This window comes from Heptranchias perlo, chromosome 16, assembly GCF_035084215.1.
Source record: "Heptranchias perlo isolate sHepPer1 chromosome 16, sHepPer1.hap1, whole genome shotgun sequence".
NCBI classification, from domain to species: domain Eukaryota; kingdom Metazoa; phylum Chordata; class Chondrichthyes; order Hexanchiformes; family Hexanchidae; genus Heptranchias; species Heptranchias perlo.
In genome coordinates, this window is record NC_090340.1 from 27,019,883 (window position 1) to 27,034,624 (window position 14,742).

At 43.3% G+C, this 14,742-nt stretch overlaps 1 protein-coding gene across 1 annotated transcript in view; it reads right to left on the bottom strand.

The window, feature by feature from the left end:
• The window catches only part of dus2 (dihydrouridine synthase 2), a 112,622-nt gene that overhangs the window by 59,942 nt on the left and 37,938 nt on the right, over positions 1 to 14,742 (bottom strand). The gene's annotated exons all lie outside the window — the stretch shown is intronic.

Genomic DNA, 14,742 nt, shown 5'->3' on the forward strand with positions numbered 1-14,742 from the left:
CTTTATCCCGGAATTATAAGTTGTATTAAACGTGCTTCAGGTGTATTTAAGTGTGTTTATGTCGAAGTTTATTCTTCCAACCCAAACTCCATTACAGGGAGAAATCCCACTGTCACAACATCCTTTTGTCCCCTTCTTTCCAAACACTGAATTTACCTGTACATTGCTAACTTAAAAATTAATTAAATCAAGACTATGCTACAAAAGGTTTGCATTGGTAAGAAGGTATGGTGATAGAACAGGATGATCATAGAGCACTTCCACGTTACTGACTAGTCCCTGCTGACCACATGACTGATAAAAAAAAGACGTGCATTTATATAGCGCCTTTCACAACCTCAGGACGCCCCAAAATGCTTTACAGCCAAAGAAGTACATTTGAAATGTAATCACTGTTGTAATGTAGAAAATACTAGGTGGTTAGCTGGCACCAGTCACATCTGGAGAAACAATTCTAGAAAAAACACAGCCAGCCATATTGGTCTTTGCTCTCCCGTGCTCTGCAGTCTCCAGTCCACCTGTAGTCCCTGCCTCCCAAACTCCAGTACTGATTCCCAGAGCCTTTTAAAGGTCCTGGTTCTTGCTCACCTCTCTGCCCTCTCTCAAATCCACTGACTCATACGCTCCTAGGTCTCTTACTTCTCAGAACACGAGCAATGCCACACAGGAGATTTCCAAGTATCCCTTTATAAGATTTGCCAGAGAAAGCTATTTTCAAGCAGAGCATTCTCGGATGAAAAGGCACTGTTAATTTATCGACAACCTCTGGTGTCAAATGCAGATTTACAAAAATAGGTTTGGAGAAAAAAAATTCCTTTCGTTTTTCCTTTTCTTTCAATGCTCTGTTGAAACTTGCAGGTTTACATAACTGCGACTGTGGGCCTACTGTGCTTTTCTGATCTCCACACACACACACACACACACACACACACACTTTAGGGATGGGCAATAAATACTGGCCTTGCCTGCGACGCCCACATCCCATGAACGAATAAAAAACCACACACACATACACGTGCATATAAATGCGAAATCTGACAAAGCTTTGCACTGTAAAGAATATATGTATTAAACTTGTATAAAGAATGAACTTATATTTATATAACACTTTCTCGACCTCAGGATGTCCTAAAGCCCTTTATAGTCAGTGAAGTACTTTTGAAGTGTCTTCACTGTTGTAATGTGCTTATGTATAAAACACACTATGAACATAAAATCATTTTCTGTTACACTCCCAATTTGTGGACGAGGCTCAAGGGAACCCATTTTTTGCCACGAGACTGGCTACATACACAATGTCTAGACATGTATTCTCAGCACTGCAAATGCAACCATGCCTACGTGTCCTGTTTCTCCCACCACCCTTCCATCAGATTACTCATGCATGTTCAAAATGTGCAAAGAGCACGTCATTTTATGTAAAAGTCCCACATGGGAGCAAGGTCTGATGTGCTGAAAAAGTCTGCTCCTGGCTTGTAAAAATAACTTGCAAAACAAAACACAAGAGAAATAGCAGCTTAATAGAGAATACCTCCATACATCAGTTCCTCCCATTTACACTACTGCTGATGGCTACTAAATATGATTGAATACACAAGTATGTGACCTGCATATCCACATACTAATTACTAACAAAAGAAAATCCCAATTTTGCTCTTTTGTAACAAAAATACGGCTATGATTTTTGGATAATGTAGTAGTTCCACACAGAAATCTCTATTATAATTTATTTACGCTTAATTTAGCCCTTCAAGAAATGAAAGGTAATAACTCTGGTTATCACAATATTCTCCCATTTTAACCTTTACCTTGCTAGATAAGCAGAAAATCAGATTAACAAAGCAAATGTGATTTGAATCCAAAGCACCCGCCATAGGAAGGCTCTATAAGTTTATCCAGTGAGTAGTTGAGCTGCACAGATCAGGCAGGTCCGAGGTTATGTAAACCCTCCCATAGTTCAATAGCCCGCTGATACCGTCGAGGTTGACACATAAATAATGGATATCTGGGTGAGGTAGAGGAGAGTACCCAGTGCCTTTGAAATCATGCCCAAACAAAGCATCTACGCTGTCAAAAGAAGGAGAAAAATTACTGGGGGGAAAAGTTGCCCTCTGTGAAAATGATATTTAGAAAGCAAGGGCTGCTGTGTTACTGATGGTAGACTGACTATTACTGCAGGAGTTACCAAACTGTTCCTGGCAGCCAAAAAAAGCAGCATGCTTTTTATTAAGATGAAAGAGGTTTTTAAAAAAATTATCTTAAAACAAACAATAAACTCCTTATTTAATAAAACAGAACAACCTTATTTGCTGTAATTCTAAATGAAAAACAGGCATCGACGCCCGTTAACTATTTATAGCATAGTGCAACACAGAGCAATGATTTTACATGGACAAATACAATTTACTGCTTCTGGCTGTCATTTTAGAAGGATTCTCCATTAAGTTAATTGCATTAGGAGTAAACAGTGGCCTAACAATTTATGGATGGTGAAAACAACTGTCAACAATGATTACCAAGAGCAGCACCTTTAGGGAGTTTTCCCTCAGAGGTGAAAGGTCTGCACAGTGTGGAGCAGTCCAGTGTAATATACTTTTTATTAAATGACTAAAATATCATTAAAAATATTCTGCCATATTTTAGATGGACCCCTCAGTGGATAATCATCAGCCCTCAAGTGTCACTGCTCATTGCTGCTCTGAACTTTGAATACTCTTGCTTTTCTCCACTGGTCCACTCCGTTCCCTCCAGCTTCACTTGCCTGCACTGGTTCCCCCCACTTCATAAGCAGGCACTGCACAGCTGACCTACCGGCTCAGCTGTTTCTTTCACATCGAGTCAGAAGAGACCGCCAAAAACGCTTCCGCAAGCCCACCGTGGGTTCTCGAGCTACAGAGGCGGAGACGAAGGGAACAAGCACGCATGCACTCACCTCCAGTAATCTGGCCTGCTAGTCTCAATACAACTGTGCACTTCAAAATTAACACAGAGCCTGATTATTTAAATGTGCCAGTGGGAAGCGTGTTTTAAACAGGTAGGCTCGGCGCTGACCCTTCAAAATAAAAATAAAAACTGTGCTGTAGACTTACAGCATTCTGAAATAAGTACTGGACATCACTGAACAACTCCAACTAATTTCTTCTGGGATAAAATTCCCTTATAAAATGTATTGACAAGTCATAAATAAATGTATATTGAGAGGGATTCAACATTTTCTTTTGATTTATTATAAAATTAATATAATGTATTATGAGCAGATGAGCAATAGAATAACAGGAAATATATAAATGCATGTAGTACAATACATACAATATGGGAAGTGTATTTTGTCTGTGAAGAATGCCACAGGAGATCAACTAGTATTTGAGCAAAGATTAAGATGGGCTTACTGTACAACCAATCCAGGAGACACAACCATATTTCCACAGATTGCCGTACATCATAGATTCAAATGCGAAATGCCAACCTGAGTTAATGCAATAAAATGAAACTTTATGCACATGAAAAATTTGACTGTCCCATTCAGAATAACAATAAGGCAGTTAAAATAAATTCCTTGTGACCCTTTGGTAATGTCAGCCTTGACTCATCTCCTCGTACACACAGACATGGTTAGCTGTGCATTCATCACATGGGCCAAGCCACTGCTTCCTATAGCTCTATAATAATGTAGGTGCTTCACGTGGTGTTCAGAAAGGTACCACAGTCTTCTGGATACCTCCAACAATGATCAGAACAAGAGCAATCATGTTATGTAGTTTCATTGGGTTAGGTACAATAATCAGAAGCAAAGAAAACAGCAGCAATAACTTGCATTTATATTACACCTTTAAAGTAGTAAAATATCCCAAAGCGCTTCACAGGAGCGCTATCAAACAAAATTTGACACCGAGCCACATAAGGAGATATTAGGAAAGGTGTCCAAAATCTTGGTCAAAGAGGTAGGTTTTAAGGAGCGTCTTAAAAGGAGGAGAGAGAGGTAGAGAGGTGTAGAGGTTTAGGGTGGGAATTCCAGAGCGTAGGGCCTAGGCAGCTGAAGGCACGGCCACCTATGGTGCAGTGATTAAAATTGGAGATGCGCAAGAGACAGGAATTGGAGGAGATCAGAAATCTTGGAGGGTTGTAGGGCTGGTGAAGATTACAGAGATAGGGAGAGGCGAGGCCATGGAGGGATTTGAAAACAAGGAAGGGAATTTTAAAATTGAGGCGCTCCTGGACCAGGAGCCAATGTAGGTCAGCGAGCACAGGGGTGATGGGTGATCGGGACTGGTGCGAGTTAGGATTCAGGCAGTAGAGTTTTGGATGAGCTCAAGTTTATGGAGGGTGGAAGATGGGAGGCCAACCAAGAGAGCATAAATAGCCGAGTCTAGAGGTAACAAAGGCATGGATGAGGGTTTCAGCAGATGAGCTGAGGCAGGGGCAGAAATGGGTGACGTTACGGAGGCGGTCTTGGTGATGGAGCGTATATGTAGTCGGAAGCTCAGCTCAGGGTCAAATAGAACGCCAAGGTTGCAATCGATCTCGTTCAACCTCAGGCAGTGGACAGGGAGAGGGATGGAGTCGGTGGCTAGGGAACGGAGTTTGTGGTGGGGACCAAAGACAATGGCTCCGGTCTTCCCAATATTTAGTTGGAAGAAATTTTTGCTCATCCATTACTGGATGTCAGACAAGCAGTGTGACAAATGAGAGACAGTGGAAAGGTCAAGAGATGTGGTGGTAAGGTAAAGCTGGGTGTCCTCCGTGTACAAATGGAATCTGACATTGTGTTTTCGGATGATGTTGCCAAGGGGCAGCATGTAGTTGAGAAATAGGAGGGGGCCAAGGATAAATCCTTAGGGGACTCCAGAGGTAACAGTGTGGGAGTGGGAAGAGATGCCATTGCAGGTGATCCTCTGGTTACGAATGGATAGATAAGAATGGAATCAAACGAGCTCAGTCCCACCCAACTGGATGACAGAGGAGAAACATTGGAGGAGGATGGTTGGTCAACCGTGTCAAAGGTACAGGTCGAGTAGGATGAGGAGGGATAGTTTACCACGGTCACAGTCACATAGGGTGTCATTTGTGATTTTGATAAGGGCCATTTCAGTACTGTGGCAGAGGCGGAAATCTGATTGGAGGGATTCAAACATGGAGTTACGGGAAAGATGGGCATGGATTTGGGAGGCAACCACACATTCAAGGACTTGGGAGAGGAAAGAGAGGTTGGAGATGGGATGGGTAGTTTGTAAGGACAGAGGGGTCAAGGGTGGGTTTTTTGAGGAGGGGAGTGATGATGGCAGATTTGAAGGGGAGGGGGACAGTACTCAAGGAGAGGGCACTGTTAACACTATCTGCTAACATGGGGGTCAGGAAGGGAAGTTGGGTGGTCAGCAGTTTGGTAGGAATAGGGTCGAGGGAGCAGGAGGTAGCCAAGGTGAGCTCGGAGAGGGCATGAGGGGAGATAGGAGAGAAACTAGAGAAACATGTGAGTTCAGGGCTAGGGCAGAGGAGGAACCTTAGAGGAATTTGGCTTGGTAGGCTAGGGGGAGTCATAAGGTTACACCCCAAGTCAGTTCAGACTGTATTCCAAGTAGCAGAGTTAAACTGAATCTGCATGACCTCCTTCTGCGCTCTCCAGTTATTAATTAAGAAGGATGCTTCAAATAGAAATAGTCAGCCTGGCTGACTGGGAGTTCTGTCTGTAGCCTTGACATATACGCGATTACAGCAGTGCTCAGGAAAGAATGGGGCGAGAGGTTGTGCTGTCTCACAGTATAAAGGCTCTGCCTGCATCATAATTGGGACAGTTGCCAGCAAGTCGATGCGAAACATCTGTCTGTTTGTTTATTTTCCCCAAAGGTGGTTTTATCTGAATATTGCATTCTTAAACTTACATATTACAAAATTTGTCATAAAGCAACACAAGGTTTAGTGTTCAACATTTCAAGTTACTGCTTTTTATTTCACGTTTTGAATCCTGTCTCCATTGAGCATCATTAATTGGGTAAGAAAGCTGGTTAACTGCCAGTCGACAGTGAGCAAACAAATAGGAAAACATGCTGTATGCAGTTCATGTAATTTTTCCATAACCTACAAATAGTTTCCCATGGTCATGTGCAGTTGATTGGCTGCCAACTAAGGCTGAAGCCATAGCAACAAAGGTTTTTGTTTAGCATTCCCTCCCCCCAACTTATTTTTTAAAAAGGAAACATTTTTACACTTGGTGGTCTGCTGTGGGGGGGCATCCATATCCTAAAAGACAAATCTCTGGGTCTGTAGGAAAGGTAAGCCTGTGCCTAATCCCTGGTATTTCAGCTGTGCTAAATATGCAACCAGTTTCTTTGTCAATCTAGTATGAAAAGGGAGTGTTTGAGGCCTGAGGGGATTCACATGCCAGCCTACAGTTACTGAGATTGATTTTTGGTACAGCAAATAAAGCTATAGGGCAATTATACACAGTTTGGGACCATCGGCAAGCCATTCTCATATTCAATAGTCTCACTGCACTTCCCATTAGCAGACCTCTTGTTCCTAACGATATGGAAGTGCAGTTCAAATCGAATCTGCCAACATGGGCACTGGATCCAAAAAATTCATTTAATCCAATTTACAGAAATGTAGCAGCTTACAAGATATTTTGAAACGGTACAAATTATCTATACACAGAACCCAAGCTACTTTCAAGTCAAAATCAACAAGCTTATTGGTAATTTTATCTTTTCCAGTTTATAGTAAAACAAGACTAATACAAAACAGCACAATTACATAATATTTAATTAACTCATAGTCCTTTAAGCATTGGAAAAAATAAATTTAAGTAATCTTAGGTATCAGCATTCACTCAGTATAGCACTCTCACCTCTGAGTCAGAAGGACACGGGCTCGATTCCTACTTCACAGGCCTGGGCGCACAATCAATGCTGGCATTTCAATGCATTACTGAGGAACAGCTGCATTGTCAGAGGTGCCATCTTTCAGATGAGGCATTAAACCTGGGGGTTGGGTATTGTGCGGCGAGTGACCCACCTCCTGACTCCCCAAAGCCTTTCCACCATCTACAAGGCACAAGTCAAGAGTGTGATGGAATACTCTCCACTTGCCTGGATGAGTGCAGCTCCCAAAACACTCAAGAAGCTCGATGCCATCCAGGACAAAGCAGCCTGCTTGATTGGCACCCTATCCACCACCTTAAACATTCACTCCCTCCACCACCGGCACACCGTGGCTGCAGTGTGTACCATCTACAGGATGCACTGCAGCAACTCGCCAAAGCTTCTTCGACAGCACCTCCTAAACCCACAAACGCCACCATCTAGAAGGACAAGGGCAGCAGGCGCATGAGAACAAAACCACCTGCACGTTCCCCTCCAGGTCACACACCATCCTGACTTGGAAATATATCGCCGTTCCTTCATCGTCTCTGGGTCAAAATCCTGGAACTCCCCACCTAACAGCACTGTGGGAGAACCTTCACCACAGGGACTGCAGCAGTTCAAGAAGGCAGCGGCTCACCACCACCTTCTCAAGGGCAATTAGGAATGGGCAATAAATGCTGGCCTTGACAGTGATGGCCTCATCCCATGAATGAATTTTAAAAAAGTGACCCCGTTTGGCCTCTCAGGTGGATGCAAAAAATCCCATGGTGCTATTTGAACAATAGAAAACTGGTTGCATATTTCGCACAGCTGAAATACCAGCAGAGGAGTGCTCCCAGTGTTCTGGGCAAGATATATCCCTCAATCTCTCAACCAACACCACCAAAAAAATACATGTTATCTGGTCATTTATCTCATTGTTGTTTGTGGGATCTTGTCATGTACAGTTTGGCTGACGCACTTCCTAACATTACAACAGTGACTACATTTCAAAAATAATAAATTGACTGAAGCATTTTGAGGCATCCTGAGGATGTGAAAGGCACTATATAAATACATGTCCTTTCCTTTAATAGTTGCCATTGCAACCATAATACCTGCAGGATTCGGCGAACAATCTTTTCCTGGGAGGGAGACAGACTTTTGTCACATTTCTGTCTCAAAAAACAGGGAAGAACAAAAATGAAACCCCTCTCTGGCAATTTTCCTCTTCTCTCAGAAAATCATTCTCAACAGTTTGAACTGGATTCCCTAGAGACGATGTCAGATATCCTTGGTTATTGTGACAGAAAGTGAAATTACCTACAATGAAATGTGGGATCTTCCTCATTTTCCACTGGAGTTAAGCCGGCCTAGATCATGTTCTGGGGAAACTACAGGATGGACCATGTATCCAGAGACAGTCATAATGTTACAGTGGCACTATAACAGGCAAAATCAGGTCATGGCCTTTCATTCCCAATACTCATACTGTAAATACCTGGGTAGCTCGTGGAGTGGCAGATAGCTCTTAGCTAATTGAGTTAAGGAAAAATTAAAGCTTGATGTGGAAAAACAAAATACATACAAAAAGAAATGTAAAGAGACTGTATAAATAAACAGACCACAGGGTTCAGGGGATGGATAGGAGAGATCATGATATGTGAAGGATGTAACTATTGGAAGGATGTGAAAGACCCTATGAGGTAGGTTGTCCCACCTTCATTCAGCGTCATCCAATTACCGTTAGATTAGTACTCAGATTAGGAGACAAAGAGACCCAAACGAAAAATTAAAAGCTGCGACCTCTAGGAGTAAACAGCTGAGGGAGCTTTGGTCAAGTTGACAGGGTAATGATTAATAAACATATGAACATGGGTCCATGTCGCAGCCTTGTGTACACTGTCAGCAGTAGCCAGTAAAGACTGTTTACAACAATGAGCTGTGCCCACTGGAATATGTGAGCTTGCTGTTTGAGGAGCACATCTTTGAAGAAAAACACACCCAATCATACTTGCACAATCTTCACCAACCACATTCTCTACGTTCCTGGTGGTGTGTCTCCTGAACAGCTAAAGGGATACTTAAAAATTTTCATTATATGTGACTTTGAAATTCGACATGCTCCTTTCGTTAGAAAATGGTAGATAACAAAGATAACAGGCATCTAAGTGAAAATCTGAATACTCATCCTTGTTGCTTGACATCCATCAGATGGATTTCTCTATTGCTGATATTCAGGGCTGTAAAGTCCCTGATGAATTTTGACTCCTCCACCCATGCCCCCACCAATCAGTTAAGCTGGTCACCTACTCCTACAGACTGCTTGTAATCAAGATTGTAACCAACTTGGTCAGAACTTGGAGCCATTTATGCTTTTACTTGATCTTGCAGTACTGTAAGTATACACACACACACACACACAAACACACACAGATTTCCTTCAACCTTGATTCCATTGAAGAGTTCATTGTACAAAGTTTCTGTTGTCAAAGTTTCAATTTAGTAGGTTTAGCTTCAAGGACAACTTGCCAACCAAATGTCCACCATTTTCCAAGGGGTTTTTCAGATCACCTGCTGGAAACCCTAAGGAATCTGGCAAATTAAAAATCTTATGCAGCTATTGCATCACACATCTGTAGGGCAAAGAAATCATGAGTAGGTTAAATAATCACCATTTCTTCAATTTACCATGCTGAATGGCTCAAGAATCCGATTGACTAAATCCAAACCAATGAAAAACCACTTCCATTTAGTAGACAGGCAGGGAAAGCTTCCAGTCAATAACCAACAAGAACTAAAAAACCAATCACAACACTCAATTTTACTTCACCCTTTTTTGATGATCATTCTGCTCTTTGATCATTATGTACATCTCAAATTTAAACTTAATTTTACAAATAATTCTCAAAGAAATCACTAAACTTGGCTGATCTATCTTATCTTACAAATACTTAGACCAACTTTCCTGCACACAGGCTTGCCCTTTCCTCTGGGACCTGGGACTGGGGTTCTGTTGTACTTGCCGCATCTTATTGGGCTTTTCTGCCGATATTTCCAGGCTACAGCATGCTACACGTTTGCAGCCTGTAACAATTCGGAGGCTATCAGTTCTATGCCAAGGGTTACCTACAATTTCTATAATATGCAATACCGACTTCTTTACCCAGAGAGTGGTTAGAATGTGGAACTCACTACCACAGGAGTAGTTGAGACAAATAGCATTGATGCATTTAAGGGGAAGCTAGATAAACACATGAGGGAGAAAGGAATAGAAGGTTATGCTGATAGGGTTAGATGAAGAGGGGTCGGAGGAGGCTTGTGTGGAGCATAAACATCGGCATAGACCAGTTGGGTCGAATGGCCTGTTTCTGTGCCGTATATTCTATGTAATCAAGATTTGCTAAATGCAACAATATAGGAGTTTGCTTGTCTGAGTGATTAACTACACATTTCTTCCATTAGTCTCTTATCTACGAGTGCTGGGAACTGGTTTGGTTTCCTCTCCCATAAGTAATTGTATATGAGTACGGTCAGGGATTGTGGATTCTGAGAGGTCAGTCTCACCTGACTTGTGCCTTCTGCGACTATTTCTGCCACACTGCAATATTCTACTAAATCTACAATACTCAAAGATGAGAGAATGCTGCGCACAAAATACATGGAGCATATAAGTATACTCTCTGTTATCTTTAAAATCTCTGGCTCCATGTCAGCAAATAATTCATGTTTCTTGCTCTTGAATTTTAAAGATTAAGCACACGCAACACAGTGCCTTATCACTGAAATGTCTCAGCTTCATATACAATGAATTACTTTGAAGTTCAGTAAGTGTTGTTGTGTTGGCAAATGTAGCAGCCGTTCAACAACAACTTGCATTTATATAGTGCCTTTAACGTAGTAAAACATCCCAAGGCACTTCACAGGAGCATTATCAAACAAAATTTGACACCGAGCCATGTAAGGAGATATTAGGATAGGTGAGCTTGGTCAATGAGGTAGGTTTTTAGGAGCGTCTTAGGAGAGAGAGGTGGACAGGCGGAGAGGTTTAGGGAGGGAATTCCAGAACTTAGGGCCCGAGCAGCTGAAGGCACGGCCACCAATGGTGGAGCAATTAAATTCTCATCAGCGACATCCTTCTAACAACTGTGACATGAATGGCCGCTTAACCTGATTTTATTGGTGGTATCAGTAGAGGAAGGAAACTTGGTCAGCACGAAGGGGAGAACTCCCTGCTCTTCTTAGAATCGTGCAGGGAACCCCCAGCTTCTGTCGCGACACGACAGACTTTCTACAAAAACTCAGTACCCACGGACCTGTTGAACCAGGAACACTTCTCACCACGATGGACGTCTCGGCACTATACACCAGTATCCCCCACGATGACGGCATCGCTGCAACAGCATCAATACTCAACACCAACAACAGCCAATCTCCAGACGCCATCCTACAACTCATCCGCTTCATCCTGGATCACAATGTCTTCACCTTCGACAACCTGTTCTTTACCCAAACACACGGAACAGCCATGGGGACCAAATTCGCACCCCAATACGCCAACATTTTCATGCACAAGTTCGAGCACGACTTCTTTACTTCTCAGGACCTCCAACCAACACTATACACCAGATACATCGACGACATTTTCTTTCTATGGACCCACGGTGAGGAATCACTAAAGAGACTACACGATAACATCAACAAGTTCCATCCCACCATCAAGCTCACCATGGACTACTCCTCAGAATCAGTTTCTTTCTTGGACACACGAATCTCCATCAAAGACGGGCACCTCAGCACCTCACTCTACCGCAAGCCCACGGACAACCTCACGATGCTCCACTTTTCCAGCTTCCACCCTAACCACGTCAAAGAGGCCATCCCCTATGGACAGGCCCTGCGAATACACAGGGTCTGCTCAGACGAGGAGGAACGCGATGGACACCTACAGACGCTGAAAGACGCCCTCGTAAGAACGGGATATGACGCTCGACTCATCGATCGACAGTTCCGACGGGCCACAGCAAAAAATCGCATAGACCTCCTCAGAAGACTAACACGGGACGCAACCAACAGAGTACCCTTCGTCGTCCAGTACTTCCCCGGAGCGGAGAAACTACGCCATGTTCTCCGCAGCCTTCAACATGTCATCAATGAGGACAAACACCTCGCTATGGCCATCCCCACACCTCCACTACTCGTCTTTAAACAGCCACCCAACCTCAAACAAACCATCGTTCGCAGCAAATTACCCAGCCTTCAGGAGAACAGCGTCCACGACACCACACAACCCTGCCACGGTAACCTCTGCAAGACATGCCAGATCATCGACACAGATACCACCATCACACGAGAGGACACCACCCACCAGGTGCATGGTTCATACTCCTGTGACTCGGCCAACGTTGTCTACCTCATACGTTGCAGGAAAGGATGCCCCAGAGCATGGTACATTGGCGAGACCATGCAGACGCTGCGACAACGGATGAACGGACACCGCGCAACAATCGCCAGACAGGAGGGTTCCCTCCCAGTCGGGGAACACTTCAGCAGTCAAGGACATTCAGCCACCGACCTTCGGGTAAGCATACTCCAAGGCGGCCTTCGAGACACACGACAACGCAAAATCGTCGAGCAGAAATTGATAGCCAAGTTCCGCACCCATGAGGACGGCCTCAACCGGGATCTTGGGTTCATGTCACGCTACACGTAACCCCACCAGCGAAAAAAAGGTTTCTCTTTTTAATATAACGGGTCATTTGCTGTCTTCCTTCCGGATGTCTCTATGTCTCTGCCTCTCTCTCTCTTTTTTTTGGGGGGGTTTGTATATTCGTTGGCCTTGTAGGTGACACCTCTCTGTCTGCTCACTGTGATTGCCTTGGCAACGGGCAGTAATCACCAGGCATTTATAAATGCGTAGGATTCGAAGATTTCATTTCCACAACATTCACCTGAGGAAGGAGGAATCCTCCGAAAGCTTGTGAAATTTAAAATAAATTTGTTGGACTATAACTTGGTGTTGTTAAATTGTTTACAATTCTTAGAATAGTGTCATGGGATCTGTTACATCCACCTTAACCATGGTGATAAGACCGACGGGGTCCCAGTTTAACATTTCCTCAGAAGAAAAACACCTTCAACAGAATCACAATGGAACGTCAGTGTAAATTATGCTTAAGGAAGAGAGAACATATTTTTTTTTGTCTCTCAGTAATGCCACATTGTGTCTGTGAGCAGTACCATGAGAGGTCAACATTACATTGTGAAACACTCCTCATTATAAAACAGTGTATCTTCTGAGTCACTACAAGACATGTTGCAAGAGATATTTAGCACTCATTACACCACCCACTCCCCCCACCCCTGTATGCTGAAATTCTAATTTTCCAAGCAATTTTATTACAATTCTGCTGCTTGCTGAACTTCGGATAGCTGTGTGATGTTAGCTAGGAAAAGAAATTGGGAACGCCATTCATCACAGAACCTTCAGATCAGCCAGAGATCAGCCATTTGTGAAATGTCTGTTTCAAGTCCATTTTAATATTTATATTCAACATGAAAAATATTACTCTATATGGCAGCACCATCCTCCATTACTTCGACAGGCACAACATAGTAATTACTGTTAACTTATCAGAAAACTAGCTTTCGGAATACTGCAAACTCAATGCAGCAACAAATCAAAGAAGCATTTATATTCATCTTATCTACTTCAAAAGGCAAGACGGAGAAAAAATATCAAATGCAAACATTTGCTGTGAAAAATCTTATTCTGTGTGAGGAACAATGCTACTTCTGACTCCACACACAAAGAATACAAGCCCTGCGTCTGCAAAACCCACATAGTGAACAAATGGCATTGTGCTTTTTATGTAAGATTGTGCTCTCTGTGCCTGGGGATGTAGGAACTGATAACTGGGGCTTTAAGTACTAACTACCTGGGGCTTTATGTGCTGACTACCTGGGGCTTTAAGTACTTACTACCTGGGGCTTTATGTACTGACTACCTGGCGCTTTAAGTACTGATTACCTGGGGTTTTATGTACTGATTACCTGGGGTTTTATGTACTGATTACCTGGGGCTTTATGTACTGACTACCTGGCGCTTTAAGTAGTGACTACCTGGGGCATTATGTAATGACTACCTGGGGCTGTAAGTACTGACTACCTGGGGCTTTATGTACTGACTACCTGGGGCTTTATGTACTGACTACCTGGGCCGTTAAGTACTTACTACCTGGGGCTTTATGTACTGACTACCTGGCGCTTTAAGTACTGATTACCTGGGGTTTTATGTACTGATTACCTGGGGTTTTATGTACTGATTACCTGGGGCTTTATGTACTGACTACCTGGCGCTTTAAGTAGTGACTACCTGGGGCATTATGTAATGACTACCTGGGGCTGTAAGTACTGACGACCTGGGGCTTTAAGTACTGACTACCTGGCGCTTTAAGTACTGACTACCTAGGGCATTATGTACTGACTCCCTGGAGCTTTAAGTACTGTTTACCTGGGGCTTTAAGTACTGACGACCTGGGGCATTATGTACTGATTACCTGGGGTTTTATGTACTGACTACCTGGGGTTTTATGTGCTAACTACCTGGGGCTGTAAGTACTGACTACCTGGGGCATTATGTACTGACTACCTGGGGCATTATGTACTGACTACCTGGGGCATTATGTACTGACTACCTGGGGCTTTAAGTACTATCTACCTGGGGCTGTAAGTACTGACTACCTGGGGCTTTATGTACTGACTACCTGGGGCTTTATGTACTGACTACCTGGGGCTTTATGTACTGACTACCTGGGGTTTTATGTACTGACTACCTGGGGTTTTATGTACTAACTACCTGGGGCTTTAAGTACTGACTACCTGGGGCTTTAAGTACTAACTACCT